Below are 19,959 nucleotides of genomic sequence, written 5' to 3'. Positions count from 1 at the left end.
ATGATGCTCCTCATTGGCTATGACCTTAGTGACTGCTCCAAGTGCCTGCAGAACTAGGTAGGACTCGGAATGGGAGCTCCTTTCTCCTTTCATGCATCCTACTCCCAGACATCCGTGTGGCTCATGGAAAGGTCCTCATTTGGGAAGGAATGTCAGTGGATTACAATATAAGCACTGGGTGTAATGTTCCATATGTCAGTAAACCACCAAATGGCTCTAATGCCCCCAAAGCTGGCAAGTCCTTGAAGCCATAATTGACAAGGGTTCAGTACTTCAGGAAATCCAGATTGTATTATATCCTCAATATGATTGCACAAACTTCCTAAAATAGAGTTTCTTAGCTTTAGGCTCAGATTATATCAGCTCAGGGTGGCCACACCCATTAATTAGGGCTACTCAAGTTATTCTGGTAGCTGTTTGACTTACTAGAACAAGTTATTAGAGACTCTTTTTAGATATGTTTTTAAGGAAACTGGCTGATAAGACCAGACTTTTTTCTTTCTCCATCACTAGAAAACATCTGGACAGATCATCATTAAAGTCAGAGTGCACATTTTGGGTAGTCAAAAATATAGAACAGCAGTGGTATTTGGTATTCTCTTTGAAGAACATGGGGCAGAAGATGTCTCTCAATTTTTTTTTTTCCAATATAGCATAGGAGGAGACATGAATTTAAAATTTTAAACAAAATTCCCTTTTTAAATAAATTATAAAGTTACTGGCAGTTAAGGGAAAGCAACAAATATTCATTAAATTTTTAAACAAATGACTTTCATTGGTTTTCCCTATGGATATTCATACGGTATCATAGGAGACAAATGACTTCCTGACAGCAAACATATCTTAGTTCCAGAAGCTCAGCTGCTGTTGGATCAATCAGGAGATGAGGGTTCCCTTGAAAGCAACCAAGAGAACCTAAGGTTATGTGAACAGGGCTTTCAGACTCTCTGAAACCAAAGTGTGACAAGACCGCGTGACTAGCAAATCAGGAGAGAGTTCTGTTGCAAGTTAAGATTCTTTGCCCAGTTTAAAAATTTTAAATGAGAACTTCAAACCGATTAGGGTAAGGAGTTCAACATTGATTCAATGACATTAAACGTGTATCTTCAAGCCCCCAAACAGGAAGGTGATCTCAGTAAGAGTGATCCCAAAGAAAGCTCAGGCAAGAGTCAACCAGAGTCTCCAGAAGCTCTGAAACATTAATTGAGCAACAATATTTGGAATCCAGAGTTCTGAAAAGTGACATCAGGGCCCTTAGTAGTACACTATGGAAGCTGTATGCTCCAAATATACAACTCACTCCTCCATTCTCCTACTCCCTTTCAAACGTCTGCAATTCCCCGTGAGCATCTGTTTTGTGTGTCCATTAATAAGCCCAAGGACTGACAGTCTGAATTCCAGACACTGATTTGCATTCAGTGGCTTCTCACTTGGGCAACTCTACACAGTGGCTTCAGCCTCAGTCACCACGGGGTTCACTCATGTGTGTTCCAGGGCAAAGAGTGACAAATGTCATTCTCTCATTCAGTTTGGACTGCTATAACAAAGCACCATAGATGAGGTGGCTTATCAACAACAGAAATTTATTTCCCATAATTTTAGAGGCTGGAAGTTGGAGGTCAGGCAGCCAGCATGGTTGGGTTCTAGAGAGGGCACTATTCTGGGTTTCAGACTGCTGACTTCATGAAGGAAAGACAGCCAAAGAGCTCTCTGGGGGCTCTTGTGTAAGAGCACTAGTCCCATTCAGAAGAGCTCCACTCCCATGATCTCATTATCACACTTGGGGGTAGGATTTCAACATGTGAATTGGGAGGGGGATACAAACATTCAGTCCATTGCAGTGGTCTACAAAGGGAATTTGTTAGGTTTTAAATTATTACAACTTTATATTAATATATTTGAAATGCTATTGGAATCCAGTATTAACTAATTTATTCATTTTATTGCATTTTATTAAGGATGCTAAATAATTCTCCTGAGGACTATCAATAACACTGCCAGCACATAATGAAATAAATATTTGAAACTGAAAAAAATCAAGCTAGTACTATATAACTACTTCAGCAGTAGGAAAAAACTGTGTTGTTGTTGTTGTTGTTGGTGGTGGTGGTGGTGGTGGTGGTGGTGGTGGTGGTGGTTTTGAAATGATGGTTAGCCATCACTTCCAGGAAGAGACCATTGAATCCAAGGTTCTACATCGCCATTCTTTAAGGGTGACACATTGGTATCTGTGCAGGCACGTAAATGGCTCAAATGCAAGGATGAGCAGTTGGTCAATTCCCCTAAGATTTACTTGTTCTTTTCAAAATAGATCTGTACTATGGGGTACATGACCTGCCTCATCCAAGAGCCAGTTCTGCTCTTCCTCATAATCCCAGGAGAAGCCTTGGTTTTTACAGGGATACCTAAGGGAGCATCATTGTTCATCATGCTGTTTGAAATTCAATGAATAATTGTATACACTACAAAAACTTGCTTTTCTATCATATAAAGTTTAAATTTAGGAACTATGGAGTCTGTTTCATGTTTTGACCATTCAGGTGATGAGTTAAAAATATATATGGACTATACTTCAATAAAAAAAAAGGAAAAAATATGGAACTCAATTACTAGAAGTATATGTTATCAGATCTGAAGAATCATATGAATTTATGTGAATGTGCAATTAAATCTCAACTCAGTAGTAGAATTTCCTTCTGGTGCTTCTTTATTAATTGAAAGCAATGCAGTCAGTACTAATGTTATCAATCTAGCATGGGCCAATACTTTTTGTGACAATCTTGGCTGGAATACTAAATCTAGTCTTAATCTACATTAGTACAAATAAGCAAAATTGAGGCGATTAAACCAAAAAAAGTATAACCTAAAGTCATCCTTGTTTTAAGTGCCCAGCCTGAATTATCTTGGTATGTAACTGACAAACTCCTCATTGAGTATGATAATATGGAAAAATCACTTGGCTAGCAGAATTCTTAATCCAAATTTTTAGTTAATAAGATCTTAGGCAAGTTTCTTCTTCTTCTTTTTTTTTGGTTTTTGTTTTTAAAATATGAAGAAAACCAATGAGTTGAAGTTCTGTGCTTCCTGACTGAATGCCATTCTGCCCCAGAAATACTTCACAAATTTTTCAGATCTTAATCTTTATGTGCACTAAGGATTATCCCCAGCCAGAACATGTCATATATTTTATATATATACATATATGTATCCACTAAGTTTCCAAATGTATACAGATGTAAGTTCAATTTTTAAATGTCAATAAATTCGTAAAACTTTTATCCATATATTTTTGATCAATATTTACTGAAATAACAATTGTTATTATGTGGGGTCATGGAAAAATACATTTGTTAAAAATAGAGCTTCACAATCAGAGAGGTTGGGAATCACTAGATTATTTCTAAAGTCCTTTTCAGCTTTATAATCCTATTTCTCTAAAGTTAGGAAAATCTAACACTTATCTTCCTTCTTTTTTCCCTTTCCTCCTCCTTCCCTTCCTCCTTTCTTCTTCTATGAAAAAGACAATGTCAATTTACAATGAATGGGTGTACTCTCTTATTTAATTATCAAGTTAATCAGAAAATAGGAGTCCTGGAAAATTCTCCTATGATCCTTTGAGTAACAGATCGATATATCACAGATGCCACATAAATGGAAAATCCAAGCAAAATAAATAAAACTGAGTGCCAAGCTGAGTGAAAGAAAATTACATCTAAGAGACCATAAAACTATTAATGAATATTTGATGAACCCAGATTTGTTTTCTTTAAAAGTTCTCCATTTTATTCAAAAGGGAAGTGTACCAGGAAGAGGAACAGCTAAAGACCTAGAAAACGTAAAATATGCCTTTATTGTATTCACAAATATTCAGTGCTTCTCCAAACATATCAAGTGACTAGAAAACAATTGGTGTCAGAGCAGCAGTAATAGCAAGAAACTGGGTTATGTGGAATGACATATAATGTTAGAGAAAACATGAGGAAAAATAAAGATATTAGGACAAAAAAATCAATTTAAATATCCTGCTGGAGGTGCATCTGTCACTGCAGTATTTGTCCATACACTATTTCTAAGGGTAAAGTCTTTTGTGCCAAATGCATGTGAATCCTGCAGCAAAGCAAAATGGAAATTTGGGGAAAAGCAAGGTACACACTCTCCAGTAACTCATGGATATCAGCATCCATAAAAGTCTCTTTATCCTTTAGACTATGCTTTTTTATATATATACACATACAAGTTATCATTTTTCTGTAATAAAGTCTAAATATTCTGCATTGTAAAGAAACCTTTTAAAAATAAGCCTGAAACAGGAAGGGAAAATCCCAAAGGTAAGAAAATTTCTATTATCAAATCCCTTACGCCAGAAAAAATTAACTGGTCATATTATATAAGGAAGTGATGCTGTAATATTCCTCTCCAAAGCATGGACACAAAGATTCATAAGGCAGCCTTAATTTTCAAGAGCTTTCAAGAACATCAGAAAAGCAAGAAATCATCATGAGTCTATTAGCTAAGTACCTCCTATCTTGCCTAACAGGTAGGACTCATTTAATCTGACACTAAAAACTTTAAAATAATGGTTTAGATTTTTAAATATTTATGAAGTCAAATAGTACAAAAGTTGCAAGACAATATAAAATTGTTAATATAAAACTGGGATAATCATTGTGGGATGAGGTTCATCTCCACCGGGGCTCATCTGCATGTAACTCTAATGACTTGTGAAAAAATGCATACTGGGAACAAAACGAGACAGAAGTAGACTTGGATATCTTCATCCCCTAATCATTCCCCCACCCATCGACTTCAACCCCTCCCTAAACATACCGCTTCACATGGCTTACTCCAACATGATGAGGGCCACTGGGACCCTGGGGTCTTCCTTCCAGACTCTACATTGATTTCCCTAACCCAAGTTAATAGTTTACAGTCCTAAGAAGCTCTTTATAATGATTATAAAGGAAGTGTGGAGACCTGTCCCTCTCTTTCTGCCTAGAACTGCAGAAAGACCTTCCCTGACCACATAATCCAAGTCTACTCCAGCTTATTTCTCTGTTTATCTCTATGGCTGCAACTGTTATTCATTCAACAAACATTTAATGAGCACATATTGTACTTTTCTTCAGTTAAAATTGGGGGTATACTGCTGTTTAATGTTTGTCCCCACAAGATTATAAATTCTGAGCAGGTTTTATTTCCCACCAGTAAGTGCCTGAGAAATATTTATCAAATAAATAAATGAAAGAAGGAATGAATCTCTGAATTAAGTTTTTTACTTTCACCTGAAGCCAGATTTTGGAACTTCCTTTTCTGCTCACAGGAATGAGGGTGATGGGAGTAGGAGGGACCTCGGATAATGGTATGCAGCACAGGAAGGACGGTCTCCTTGCTCCTTACTTCCTTAATCCCTGGGCAGAGATGAAGGGAGGCTTCCAAAATTCTGAAGAACCCTCCAAGACCTTCCTTTCCTTTACTGATACTGAAGGATGTTAGGCTTACAAAGGGAGAGGCTGTCAGTTGCATTCAAAAATCTTAAACATTTCCTTCATATTCTGCAGAAACCACAGAGTCACCCACATTTTAGTGATATGTTCTATGAGAGAGAGTGAACATGAATCCATAATTTAGACATTCCTAAATGATAATGTCAGGGACTCTAAATTTTGTTTTTTCTATCTCCACCCAGCTATAGACCCCAGTCAGTAACATCTATACATATGGTAACCACATTCCCACCTGCCTGGCAAGGTTCTGCTCCTCCCAGAACAATGCTTGTTCACACCTTGCCATCTTCCATGTGGTTGACTATCACCTCCTATATGAGGCTTATTTTCTAATATCCAGAAAAAAAAATTTCCTGCTCATGTTCTTTATATTACACTGTATTTCTTCTCCAGTAATTAATTGGGTACATTATGTCTCTTTCTGTAGACACATCTATCTCCTTTAAAGCAGATAACATGGTATAAAATATCCTGTATCCCAGTGCCTACCACTAGGAATTCATAAACGTTGACTTCAATTAAGAGGTTTTTCTTTGGCGGGGGTGGGGATTGTAGCTCAGTGGTAGAGCACATGCTTAGCATGCACAAGGTCCTGGGTTCAATCCCCAGTACCTCCACTAAAGAAATAATAAAATAAATATGTTAAAGTTTTCAAAAGCCTACAAATAGAAATTATAAAATAAAATTTTACCTATCTGAATGTTAATATAAAATTTTACTGTATGTATTCTTATATAATGTTCACTATCAGAGCATAAGATGAGGATATCTTATGAATAGAAAATGTGCATTTATTGTTCAAATGGTTATCTGAAATTCATGTCAAAATTATTAGGATGTAAAATATTACATTTTTATCAAATTGCTATAAACTTTTTGAATTAGGAGACTATCTACTCTTTTGCTGAGCCCCATAACTGCATTTCTAGTGTGGTGCTGAGGTAAAACCTAAAAGAAATAGAAAGCACCTAAAACAAGTGACCATAATGACCATACTTCCTTCCAGAGAAATCTTGGGGATATTTTGCGGAACACTTAGGATTCATAAAACACACTTTGAAAACCAGAGTTGCAATCAGTCAATAGCTATAACATCCTGAGCTAAGGGTCAGAATGTTCAGAATCCACCAAAAGCAATCAAAGCTCCAACAGACGGAAAAGGTTTCTGAGATTCAGGAAAAAATAAACAGGAGTTGACTCATGTTATTTAATAACCAGTACATGACGCAAATATAACTAGACATTCTAAATCTATATGATTTTAAGGGAGAAAACTACTCATTTTTGAACACTGGAGAGTTTCAAATTTCTCCCTGGATTTATAAAAATTAAAAAGGAATACCACCTAGCTAAATGAGCTATCTCTTTTCTGCCTCACCTTTAATGTTCTAGTTTTCAGTGACTGTTCTAGGTTGTCATAGCAACAAAATGCTATTTTCAATAAGTTTTGGTAGAAAACCTGTGTGGAACACCTAATTTATTATAAGTGGAATATATCCAGTTGGTTGCTTGTATGACAAATTTTTAACATTTTTTTAGATTTAAAAATTTTTTTAATTATTTGATCATATTGTTCTTGATGACTGCTACTTCTTCAACCTGTTATGACATAAAATAACTCTCCCAGTTCACAGACAATAATAGGAATTCAGTACAGACATAGCTGTAGTCAATCCAAACTGTTGACTGAGATTTAGGTTTTAGCTTCCCCCAGCCCCAGTACACCCAATTATCCTGCAGAGTCAACACGTTGTTTGTCTGGAATATAGATTTCTCATATACTCATTAATTTCTTAATTTACTTCCACTGTTAATATAAATATTTTTATAGAAAAACATGAGACAAATATTAGAAGAATTTATGTATAATGCCACCATCAAAAGCTATTTAAAAAAATACCGGTTTTTACATATTCTACTGCTCAAAAGCCTTCAATTACATTCTAGTCAATAAAATAAACTTTGAATTCTGTTGTCCTGCATTTGAAGCCCTCCAAAATTTGACCCTCTTTACTATTCTAGATTCATTTCCACTTTCTACTTTCATAAATCAGCCAGCACAACCAATCAGGTGACCAATTGTTTTTATGTTTTCTCACCTCAATGCACACTTCTCCAATTTTCCCCACCTTTCCATGCCTGTCTCTCTTTCTCTATGCCTATCATAAACAGCGGCTCCTCTTTTCTCAAAAAAAGCTATCTCCAATCACTCTCTTGCCTTTCCCAAATGGATAAAACTCACTGTCTCTGAGCGAAATCTACCTTGTAAAATGTTTCTATCAATTTTCACAAGTTACTCAGCTGCTTACATGCATATATTTTAACCTTCTCAACTAGAAGGTAAGTTCGTTCACAAACAGAACCATGTTTGGTGTGTCTTTTTACCAGTCCAGAAACAGTGTTGTTTATTTTATTTAATAAAAAAGCCTTCAGAGCAGAAGTCATGTTCCAGGTCCTTTCTGCCTTCCAGTGACACACTTGATAACTTACTTTGCACCCACACACCAGACATATAGAAACAGTGATGGGGATTAAACATGAGGGGATGTATTGTTCCCATCCCCTTCTTTTAATTGTATTATCTTCTTTTATCCCAGACACTACATGATTGTTATAATCACTTACTTCGTGAGTGAGTTATCTATCAAAGGATACCTTAGCATACACTCAAAATGTATGAAAGAAAAGCTGTAAAAATGGATTAAGAGGCCAGGATGCAATACCAGAAACAGGTGTTTCTTTTCTGCTTAACCATTAGTCGTGCCATCTTGAGGTTTCATGACAAAATGGGGAAAAGATGATACTCTACACTTGTTTCCTTTTCCTACACACCTAAGGAAGTCACCTGGTATCCTTCCAGAAACTTGATTATCTAAGTAAGTACCCCCTCTCTGGAGAGCAATCTATATTTTCTGGCTAACACCCACTTTCCACTCACAGTAGTCAGAGTAAAAGTAGAGCATCTTAATGAGGATATGTTAGTTTTCACACAAAGCAGCTTATTTATTGCCATTAAAGTTAAAAATTATGTGATTTGCTATTTTGCACTTATATTAATGTACACAGTTAACCAAAAACCTTGGGCATGGCAAATTTCTTTATTTTAGCATTTTAAAATGTTTAAGCTTTATTGATTCATTCTATGAAAACAATTTGGAATATCATTCTCCGATATATCACCGAAGAATTAAAATATCATGCATTCCGCATTATGTGTTTTTTGAAAATTGGGGTCAGACTAGAGACAGTATTTTATTGACTTAAACTTTTAAACCTTGATAGATTTATTGTTTTCAGTCACAGGGTAAAGTAATAAATAATACAATTTTGAATATGAAATCTTTTCATTGGCACTTCAGAAGATGAGAAAAGGGAATGCATAAAGTCTTACCAGAAGTAGTCTAACAATTGAAAACTAAGGCCCAATTATCTTAGCAAAAAAGATATGTATGTGATTCAAAATATTTGGTTTGGTGTTTGAGTAAAATATCAGCTGGGCTGTTAGAGCTAAACTCAGGTCTTCACACGAGATAATGTTATCGGAGACTATGAGTCTCTCTTTCTTAGGGGAATACTAATAATATCAGTTTATAGTTACTACGTACCAGGCACTATTCTAAAAGGTTTACGTATGTTTACCCACTTCATCCTCACGAAAGCCTTACGACACTCTTGTTATCCCCATTTTTAAAGATAAAAAAATTGAGGCACAAGGATGCTAAGTAACTTGCCCAAAGCTACCCATGGCTAAAAGATGACAGCTGGGGTTTGAACCCAGGCAGCCAGACTCTAGAATCTGTGCTCTTAACACAGCATCAAACTACCTCTCAAAAAGACTCCCTCCTACGCAATTAACACAGGAAGACTGGAGCCTCCACTAGCCTCCACTGACAGCAGATTTTTTTTCCCATTTCACACACCTAATTCTACACCCATCATGCAGCCATTTGCCAACTCTAATCAAAAGCAAGTCAGTGCTTTCCAAAGATGATCTAGATGGTTTTAGGTGAAATACAGGTTTTCTTAAATTTTAATAATTATATATTTACTTTTATGTGTATTAAGATATCACCATAATTAGCACATCAAAAACATGATCTTACAAATATTACTACTTGAACTAGACTGAATAGTGAAGAATTTAGGTCATTTTAAAGAAAAAAATATCAAGTAAATAACAGGACCGGTAAACAAATGGGGCAGAAATTTTTAAGACAGCATGGGACCAATGGCAATTTGCTAAACCTTGATCTCAGCAGTGCTCTTTTCTGACAGCTTCATTTCCAGAGAAACCATCTCTAGAGTGTTCTAGTTAAACTAAAGCAGAATTATTCTAACTGTATCAGAGTGGCTAGAATTGGCCACCACTTTCTTATCTGAAACTACAAGCTCTCTCCTGTCACAATAAGCTGGGGCCACCAAGGCAGTCATGCCCACTATTCAGCTGTGGTCTTTCCAAACAGAAGCCTCCCTAGAACGCAGGGAGGCTCATCTCTTTCTTATTCTCTGAACATCTAGCCAGGCACCTTTTATACAGACCTAAGGTGCAAATAAGGATAAACATGATCAGAGATGGAAAGGAAAAGGGAGACCAAAAAGGGAAGGCACCTCCTTGCTGAGCCATGTCTTAAGCACTGTGCTGATTAGCTCATTTACTCTTCCGAATAACTGAGATGAAGGCATAGTTCGTTGTCCCTCTTTTATAGATAAGGACACTAAAGCTCACAAAGCAAGCAGTTGTGCACCAGGCTCTTTGATTCTGAAGCTGGAGGACTTCTACTGTACTGTGCAGTAGAGACTGAAGAAGGGAAGGAATAGACAAAACAGAAAATAAAGCTGAAAGAGACCTTGAGAAGATATATTTCAAATCCTCTTTTTCATAGATTAACAATTAAAGTAAGGCAGAGCCAAATGGTCATGTGCCCAGAGCTACACCATGGATATTCAAACAGCCAGTTCAGTGCTCTTTCTAGCACCTTTTTCGGAAAGGCTTGGTATTCACTGAAAGGTAGAGCTGCAGAAAATGCTTAAATTAAGTCAAATGGAAGGAAGCACTGCTGTGCCAAGTCGCAGAGTTAAGTACCCACCCAGTGGCCGGCAGCCATGGAAACAATTTCTGCTGAATAGGTTATAAAATAAATAGGTTCCTGCAGGGAACTCTCCAAGTGGTGTCACTTCATGATGTTGGAACCAAAAATGTTGAGCACGTTAGTGGACCTGGAGAGGAGCTGACACTTCCCTTGTCAAAATCTTTATCAGAAATACTGCCATTTTATGCTAACGCTGATTAGCACTTTTTAAATTTTGAAAGCTGAGTAAATTTGTTTCTTCAAAGACAAACTACCAGAGACATTCTTCCCAGTGAACTATAATACCACCAATTAAAGGGCCATTTTGTCCTCATATCCCCATACTGTCTTGCCCATGGCTGAGGATACATAAGGGTTTGTTGAATTGAATCAAACAGATTGTAAAAACTGAGGCACCTGTGCAGGAATAAATGAAGATCCTCTAAGTAAAAGAAAAATCATAAAATAAAAAAGCATCTGTATTTCTAGCAGTTTGTGTTCATCTTCCTTCATAGCTATCTTTTGAGAAAACCATTATCATAAAAATAATTTTGGTCAGTAGTGACAAAAATTATGCCAAAATTATTATAACTCTGCTACTCAGTGATTCATAGTCGTATTCTACCTTCTTGATTGGTATTTTAATGCATAACACTGCTACTGAAGCATATTAACCCACCTTGTAACTCCAGACAGCCCTCTTTAACCAAGCTTTTAATTTATAAAATGATACTAGACATAAACTGATGTTACTTTCTTTGCATGTATGAGTAGTTACCCCACGTTGTCTTGTCATATTTTATAATAAAGTATAAAGCCATATTATATGGTGTCAATGAGTGTTAGAGATAATGAAGTTCAAGTAATTATAAGCCTAAAATCTTGAATAGAATATTTAGTTTTTATTTCCTTTTTCCTTTTTCTAAAAGTGATCCCAGAAATGTAAAACTATTTCATTAAAAAGGTCACAATTGCACAAGAAGCTAATAATGCTAATTTTGTAACCCTGAAATGCATAATTTCCTCATTGAAAATCATCTTTTCAAGATTAATAAAACAAACAAAAACCAGTGATGTGCGGCCTACAATTTGAGTGATTTTTATTTTGTTGCTTTTGTATGATTCACCTTCTTCCCAGCTTTTTTCTCTACAAGGAAATTTCGAGCAAAGCAAATTTTGTGTAGAATTAGAACAGTGAAGACCCTGAAGGGCACTGAGAAAATTTCCCAAAGAAACAAAGGAGGATATTTAATGGTAATAGTTTGCTCTTAGGGTAAGTTTAGAAACCTCTCCTTCCTGAAGTCCACAACTATATTCTATTTGGCTACAATCCACTTAATTATTTCTCAGTTATTTGAGGTAGACTGCACTACTTTCACAAATATTGACAACCCCCCCCCCCCGCCCCCAACTCATACCTTCTACAGGAGCAATAAAATTCTCCATTTAATTGATTTCCATTTTGGCCACATGACTTAGTTTGGCCAGCAGAGTGTGAAAGGATGTGACATAAGCCATATCCAAGCAAAACCTTAAAGTGAGCACGGGTGGTTTCTCTTGTTCTTTTGCACGTTAGATCTTTCCACAAGGGAAGATCTTTCCCAGGTAGCAACTGCTTCTTCATCCTGGGACACAGGATAACAGACATCAGTGACCATCTAGAGCAGAGCCCCGACATCCAACCCCCAGGACCACTTGTGGGAACTGGATGTTGTAAGTTACTGGCATGCTTCAATCCATTGTTCCCTAACATTACTGTAGCAAAACCAAACTAATAGAGACATTGATACCAGAAGTGGGTTGCCTGAAGGAAAATGTAAAATTTATGACATTGGCTTTGGGGCCAGATGTGGGTGGCCAGGAAACCATGCTTTTTAGAGATTATCTTGTCCTATTCCACCACTGAATGTTGTTTGGGGAAGCTATGATGTAGCAATTATCACAAGATTTTGAACTTCAAGTCTGATACCATGAAAGCACAAAACTTGGAGGGGAGGAAGGGGTCTTCACTCACATAGGGGTGAACATATTCTGTGGAGGGGGGAGAAAGGAAAGTTAATGTTACAAACAAATTATGAGTAGGTTGCATAATTTTACCACAAATAGTCATTCTCCCTACCCCACCACTGGGGAAGTATATGTTTCCACCCTACTGATGTTTGCCTCAATTATGCAGTTTGCCTTGAACAAAGGAGTGTGATGGGATGTGACATACAACCCAGCCAGGCAGAGGGTTTAAACGTACTTGTGTGTTCTGGTTTGGCCTCTTAACTAGTCCCTTCTGCCATGAGAAGAATATGCCCTAGTTAGATCATGTTTATTCAACTTACAGCACAGAACGCCAGATATATTGAACACATTTAAATGCACCTGGATCCCAGAAAAGAGATGCCTCTGCCATCTTGCAGACCTGTGAGTAAGGAATAAATCCTTTCTCACGCAAGCCATGGAAGTACTGCAGTTGTTATATGACTATCACAGAAAGTCTGACTAATAGACAATTTCATAATAATGTGTCAGCAATCTATGCATGAGAAAATAAAAGTGGTATTTCACCTGATTTCACCTGATCTTGCCTTCTCCCATGCACATATATTTTACATGCGTGATTTTTATAGTTTTATTTGTAGTTCTGCTTCATCAGGCTATCAAAACATACTTTTGTCGGTGTCTGTTGTTCTAACCATACCTCCCTAGCATATCCAAAGAGCTTTAGGAGATTCATAAATTGATGAGCTCATGAGGTCAACCTCACCGCTCCCCCAAGTAAACTTTATAGACCTTTAATCTGGGAATTTGTCTTCTTATGATAAATTAGGAAAATTGTGCATTCACCACTACTTTCACTTGGTGAGCTAAAACACAAGACAGCAACAAAACTTTCTGACTGCATTGAATGGTAACCTCATTAATTAATTACCCTCTGTTTTATCTCACTATATCAATGTTTTTAGTTGAAATGAAGCATCTTATGTCTTACAATAATCCTTAATCTCCTCAATCAAAACTAAAGAGAAAAAAAATCTTTGACAAACCAATTTAAATGAAAGAAGTAGGTCAGGGTAGACATTAGGGCTTTCAGATTTAAGAGTCATCCTCTAGCTGCTCACAGATTTAACCGGAGGATTAGGTTGGCTCGTGAGCACCTTTTCATGCCAAAGTAGACACCAGGGAACTGAAAACACAGCTGGGATGCTTAGATTATGTGTGTGACAACCCCTGGAGGAACTGCCAGCCAGATGCCCATAGAAAAGGCAGCATTCCTTGTGCAGCACAGACATGAAACTAATGATGCATTCCATGGTGCAGCCATTGAGATAAAACCATCTGTTGGTTTATTCATCCGCCATTTTGTCATTACAGATGAGCATTAAGAAAAAAACATGGCACGAAAAGCAATTTACAAGGGGAGGTTTTTGGTATGTAGACACGCCCTAATGACTATACACATTCATAAATTTGAAACTGTCTATCACAGTGCTGTCTTATGGTACACCATCCACATATTATGTATGTGATTCCAGCAGGCTGAAAAATTAAAACTATCCACTGCAATGAGGGAGGCACCAAATTAATTAACTTATCAGTATAAAATGTTGACGTGAGATGTAAGCAGCTTTGGGAAAAGTCAATCAGATTAACATGAATAGTTTTTATAAATCATCAACAAATGGCACTGTCATACAGCATGGCTGAGTTTGTTCCCATCAAATGAAAAGATGCAAAACTGAAAAATTAGTGATCTAATCATCACCAACTTATTATTCTGAGTGCATATATAGTAGTAATACTAATAATAGTGACTTCAACACAGAAGTCTTGGTGTTTTAAAAAGCTGGAACTTTTAATCAGAAAGTAATATTTTCATTCAGACCTTGTCACTATCTTTTGTTCTGCAGATTTATCTACCCAACAAAGCAGTGTGGAGTCTTGTAAATTTTCCAGTTAATCTATACTATAAGCAAGTGAATAACAACATTTTATAGATCACTAAAATTTAGAAAATGTTTTTATACAATTTTACGGGCATAACTCAGAGAGATTGCAGGTTTGGCTCCGACCACCACAATAAAGCGAGTCATGAATCATTTGGTTTCCTTGTGCATGTAAAAGATACATTTACACTACACTGCAGTCTACTAAGTGTGCAACAGCATGTCTCAAAAACCTTAATTTAAAAATACTTAGTTGCTAAAAAAAAATGCTAGCCATCATCTGAACCTTCAGCATGTCACAGTGTTAACATCAAAGATCACTGATCACAAATCAACATAACAAAAATGGTTCTATTACTCAAAAATGGTGAGAAATACTCAAATGTGACACAGAGGCATGAAGTCAGAAAATCCTGCTGGAAAAATGGTGTCAATAGACTTGCTTTACACAGTGTTGCCACAAACCTTCAATTTGTAAAAAAAAAAAAAAAAAAAAAAAAAAAGCGCTATCTGCAAAGTCCAATAAAGCAAGGTATGCCTGTAAATGTGTTTCTGTTAACCATCCATTGTGTTAGATGCCATCAGCTGCATTTAACCATGAGACTCCTGCGACAGGGAGAGAGACATATCCCTGTCCTGCCCCATCACAGGGCTGGTGACTGGAAGGGTTCTGACTTGAACCCAGATTTTCTAAATTCAGATCAATCCAAATTTCTAATAAGAGGAGGTTTTATTTGCTAGTTAAATCATCATCCTTTCCATCTTCATGAGTATTACACTGATAAGATAAAAGTTAAATACCCATACACTACATACATACAACAAATATGCTGTAAAATTTTAATTTTTAAAATTTCTATTTATTGAAATTTAGAATTTATTGATAATTTATCAATGTAAATAGCAGACACAGGAAATCTTAATAATGTTCATGTTAAGAACCTTGATTTCATAGCAAAATTGTTTGACACTTACTACCATTAGAATTTTGTATATTATTTAAAACAAGTATCTTCCTTAAAATCTGTCTGGCAGGAAGATGCAGATAAATTAAATTGGCTAATCTAAGATTTTAGAAGGTTTAAGTGTACAAAGTCTGAACCTTTTGTCCGGGATGTAACTTTTTTTTTTCCTCTCTCTCCTCTGCCTCCCCTACCCCATGCAGGGAAAAAAAAAAGAAAAACTTTACTGTTTTAAAATAAACTTTAAACAACTACTTTAAACATATGAATCCATTTATTTCTTTTATTATAAACGACAGGAAACATGAAAAGTTTCAGAGGACTATAATAAAAAATCAATTTATATAAAAACAAGATATTATAGCAACACTTCAATGAGTATTGCTAAGAGACAGGAAGAGCATCTTCTATTTAGTATTGAAAGGAAATGTTTTGCATTTTCTATCACAACTCATGTCATCTATAACTAAAAATAATGACTCCATCCCTTGGAAATCTGAGAGAAATAAGCAATGCATCTTCCCAAGCATGAAGGGGAAGGATTTTTGTGAAAACGATGCACCACAGTTTCTCCCCAAAGTTGGCAGCCATTAAAAAGTTATTAACAAGACTGGCTTACAAGGCTGCAGAGTTTACCTTTGGTTCCTAACACATATTCCTTTTAGGTCCCTCTAATCCCGTCTCTTCCTGCCTTTCCTTCCGAATGTGCTGGATTCCCTTGCAGCATCCCTCCAGAGGAAGTGTACTGTCTGTATGTGCCTATTTTATATGGATCTTGATGATAAATGCCCCTAAAATCTAAAGAATATTTTAGAGTTACTGTATGTTTGTATGTCATTTAATTTTGAGTATGCGATCTACGTTTTTCATTAATGTGAAATCAAAGATATCTACTATGAAGCATCATCTTGTTTCAATTTTTTCCCAATTCTCCTGGTTTCCACTCATCTCACCAAAACAAGTCCTGTTTAGTAGTCTTGTGTGTTCTTTCAGATACATTTTAAACATATATAAGAAAAATAGACAACACTGTTGCTGGGTTGGTAAAAAGACACACCAAACATGGTTCTGTTTCTGAATGAACTCACCTCATATTGGTCAGAATGGCTATCATCAAAAAAGACTACAAATTATAAATGCTGGAGAGTGTGCAGAGGAAATGGAACCCTCCTACACTGTTGGTGAGAATATAAACTGGTGTAGACACTATGGAAAATTGTACAGAGGTTCCTTTAAAAAGCTAGAGTTACCATGTGATCCAGCAATCCCAATCCTGGGCATACATCCGGAGAAAACTCGAATTCAAAAAGATACATGCACCCCAATGTTCATAGCAGCACTATTAACAATAGCCAAGACATGGAAGCAACCTCAGTGTCCATCACAACAGATGACTGGATTAAGAAGTTGTGGTGTAGCTGTGTATACACACACACACACACACACACACACAGAGGAATACAGAGGAATATTACTTAGCCATAAAAAGAATGAAATAATGCCATCTGTAGCAACATGGATGGACCTAGAGATATCATACTATGTCAGACAAAGACAAATATTATATATCATTTATATGCAGAATCTAAAAGATACAGCACAAATAAACTTGTTTACAAAACAGAGACTTATGGTTACCAAAAGGGAAGCGGGAGAGGGATAAATTGGGAGTAGGGGGTTAAAAGATACACATTACCACGTATAAAATAGATAAACAACAAGGATTTACTGTATAGTATAGGGAACTATATGCAATATTTTTAATAAACTATAATGGAATAGAATCGAAAAAAAAATAGATATTTACATATACATAACCAAATCACCTTGCTGTACACCTGAAACAAACATGATATTGTAAATCAACTACACAACAATTTAAAAAAAATGAATAATACCTGATCAAGTTGCATAATCCACTCAACAGAATTTTTCCCACTGGTGGGCAAACTGACATCTACAAGTAATAAGCAATTGCCCTTAAATACAAGACAAACACATTAGATACACACTCGGGAGTAAACAAAAGAGCCAGCTATTTTTTCAAGAATGACTACACTTTAGGTTAACTATTTTATGCAGTACCACAAATAGTAAAATAAGCATGCATATATATGTATAAAAATTTTCCAATCTAGCAGAAAAATAAGACCTATAACATAAAGAACACCAGACTTCACTTCTATCCAAGTCTTTTTAAATGTAAAATTAACGAAGTATACACACATTCAGAAAAGCACACAAATCATAAATGTCCAGTCTATGCATTTTCACAAAGTGTGTGTACTTGTATAACCAGCATCCTAATAAATGGAGTATTTCTAGCACCCTGAAGATGCCCTTGTGAAAAGAAGAGGTGGAAGTATTATATTAACTGAAAACAGGAGAACAAGTCCCTTTTATGAGAAGTTGAAGAACAACTATTAATATTCTGAAAATATTAACTCCAATACATTACTCTCTCTCTCTCTCTCTCTATATATATATATATACATATATGAAGTATATAATCTCCTACCCTCTCAGATTTATACAAAATGCTGTAAATATAGTTCACATTTGAAATCACAGGAATGTGCAGGTTTGAAGACTGGGGCATATTCAAGAAGTGCACAAAAGTCTAAGTTCTAAATCCCAAGGGAATATTAAAAAATTCCAAACTAATTTATGTCTAGAATTTAAATCTCAGAGATTAGATCCAAAATGGAAAACCAGGAAGTGTCAGGGATTTTAGTGAGTGCCAGCTCTCAGCTTCTTATGTACATCGGGCAATTACAACAATTAGTTGTTAATTATGACAGATAACAATGAGGACCAACCATTACTGAGTGTTTTGCTGTGATATCAACAAAGACTATTCTAGATACTTTCCAGGATTATCTCATTTACTCTTCCTATCAACTTTATGAGGTAAGTTTAATTATCATCTCTATTTTAAAGATGAGCAAAGTAAGGTAGAGAGGGGCTAAAGTGACCAAAACAGTATGGAATGGGTCATCCAGCTTGGAAGTGTTGGAGGTGGATTTAAAGCCAGTCTGATTTCCAGTACAGCCTTGGCTCAAAACAGGGTCTCTGAAAGCAGTCTGAGGAATCCAGGAGTCAGCTTGGCAGGAAATAGCAGAGCATGTGAGGGGAGGAATCTCAATTAGGCAGTAGGGCTCCAGGCACAGGAGCTCAGGAAACTGGAGTCCAGCGCAGTATTCAGAGTCCTGTGGAGACTTAGTACTGGGGTCCTCATCAGCCATTCCACTGTGATCTCCTGGCGACAGTTTAGAGGGTCCTCAAAACCGAGGCAATTTTCCTCTCACGGTTGGTATTTTCTCAGTCAGCCTCTGATGCTGGCTTCTTGGTAACGATAGGTTTCTTTCAGTTTTATGATGCTTTCCACTGAGGCATTATTCGAACAAGGCTCACATATATTCTTTCTTGAGAAGAGAGTTCCCTGAACTCTCGTATTAATAACATACGTAGGTTAATATGCATATTGCATTCCACTGCCTTAAGACAACAAAAGCTTATTTTATGACCACAGAATCCATTGTGGGTAGACTTTATCTTCTAGTTATGCCATCTGGCATTGGTGATGACCACGGAAAACAGAGACAAATGGAAGCAGCGCGAGCAGCACGCCTACTGAGAACCGCCTCAGCCTGGAAGTCCCAACTGCAGAGGAAGCTGAGAAACAGAGTGGCTGAACTCTGTCTGCCCACCACACACAGCTTCCTCTTTCAGAAGTTTGAGACATTCCTGTGGCCTTTCCTTGTTCTAGATTATTGATCTTGGCATTCTGTTTGGTCAGTTGTGAGTCTCAAACTTCAAATTTCATTGGCTATTTCTCCTGGAAGGCCTCCCAGGCCTTATACAAATTGTATTTCTGGTGGAGAATATTGTGATATCCCAGTACGGACATAACCCTCTTAAAAAGAAAAAATATGTGTGTGTGTGTGTAATGTAATTTGAATTAATTTAATTTTGTAACTCAAGAAAAAAATTCCTATGATTTTCTCTTGCTGCCAGTGACAGCACTTTATAGATATTGGAGGTAAAAAATTCTAGAAAATACCCTGATTGAAAATACCCTCTTTGGACCAATAGCTTTGGTTCTACATTTCCATGACTGATTATCACTCTTCAATTTCTGGTCACTCCTCCCACTTATGTAATTATAAACCTTCTAGTCATTGGCTCTTTTTACTTTTTAATATTTTTTCTATATAATTTCTTTTCAAATGAAACATTATAGTAGTTTCATATCACTAATAGAGAATTTTACTGGCAGTGAGGCTCTTTGCTTGCCTATATTTCTGGTGTTCTTTGAAGCTTCATCTTGCCTGGTTGAACTCAAAATTCATTGTTTGACTCCTTTTCCAAAGCTGAGTAATATTAAAAATATCTCTTTGTTAATTGTTTTGATGAAGTTTAACAATTTCATACAGATGAAAATGCTACTCCATCCCCCCCATGCAGTGACCAATTTAACTGAGACTTA

Source organism: Camelus dromedarius, chromosome 2, assembly GCF_036321535.1.
Source record: "Camelus dromedarius isolate mCamDro1 chromosome 2, mCamDro1.pat, whole genome shotgun sequence".
Taxonomy (NCBI): Eukaryota; Metazoa; Chordata; class Mammalia; order Artiodactyla; family Camelidae; genus Camelus; species Camelus dromedarius.
This window is presented reverse-complemented; position numbering follows the sequence as displayed.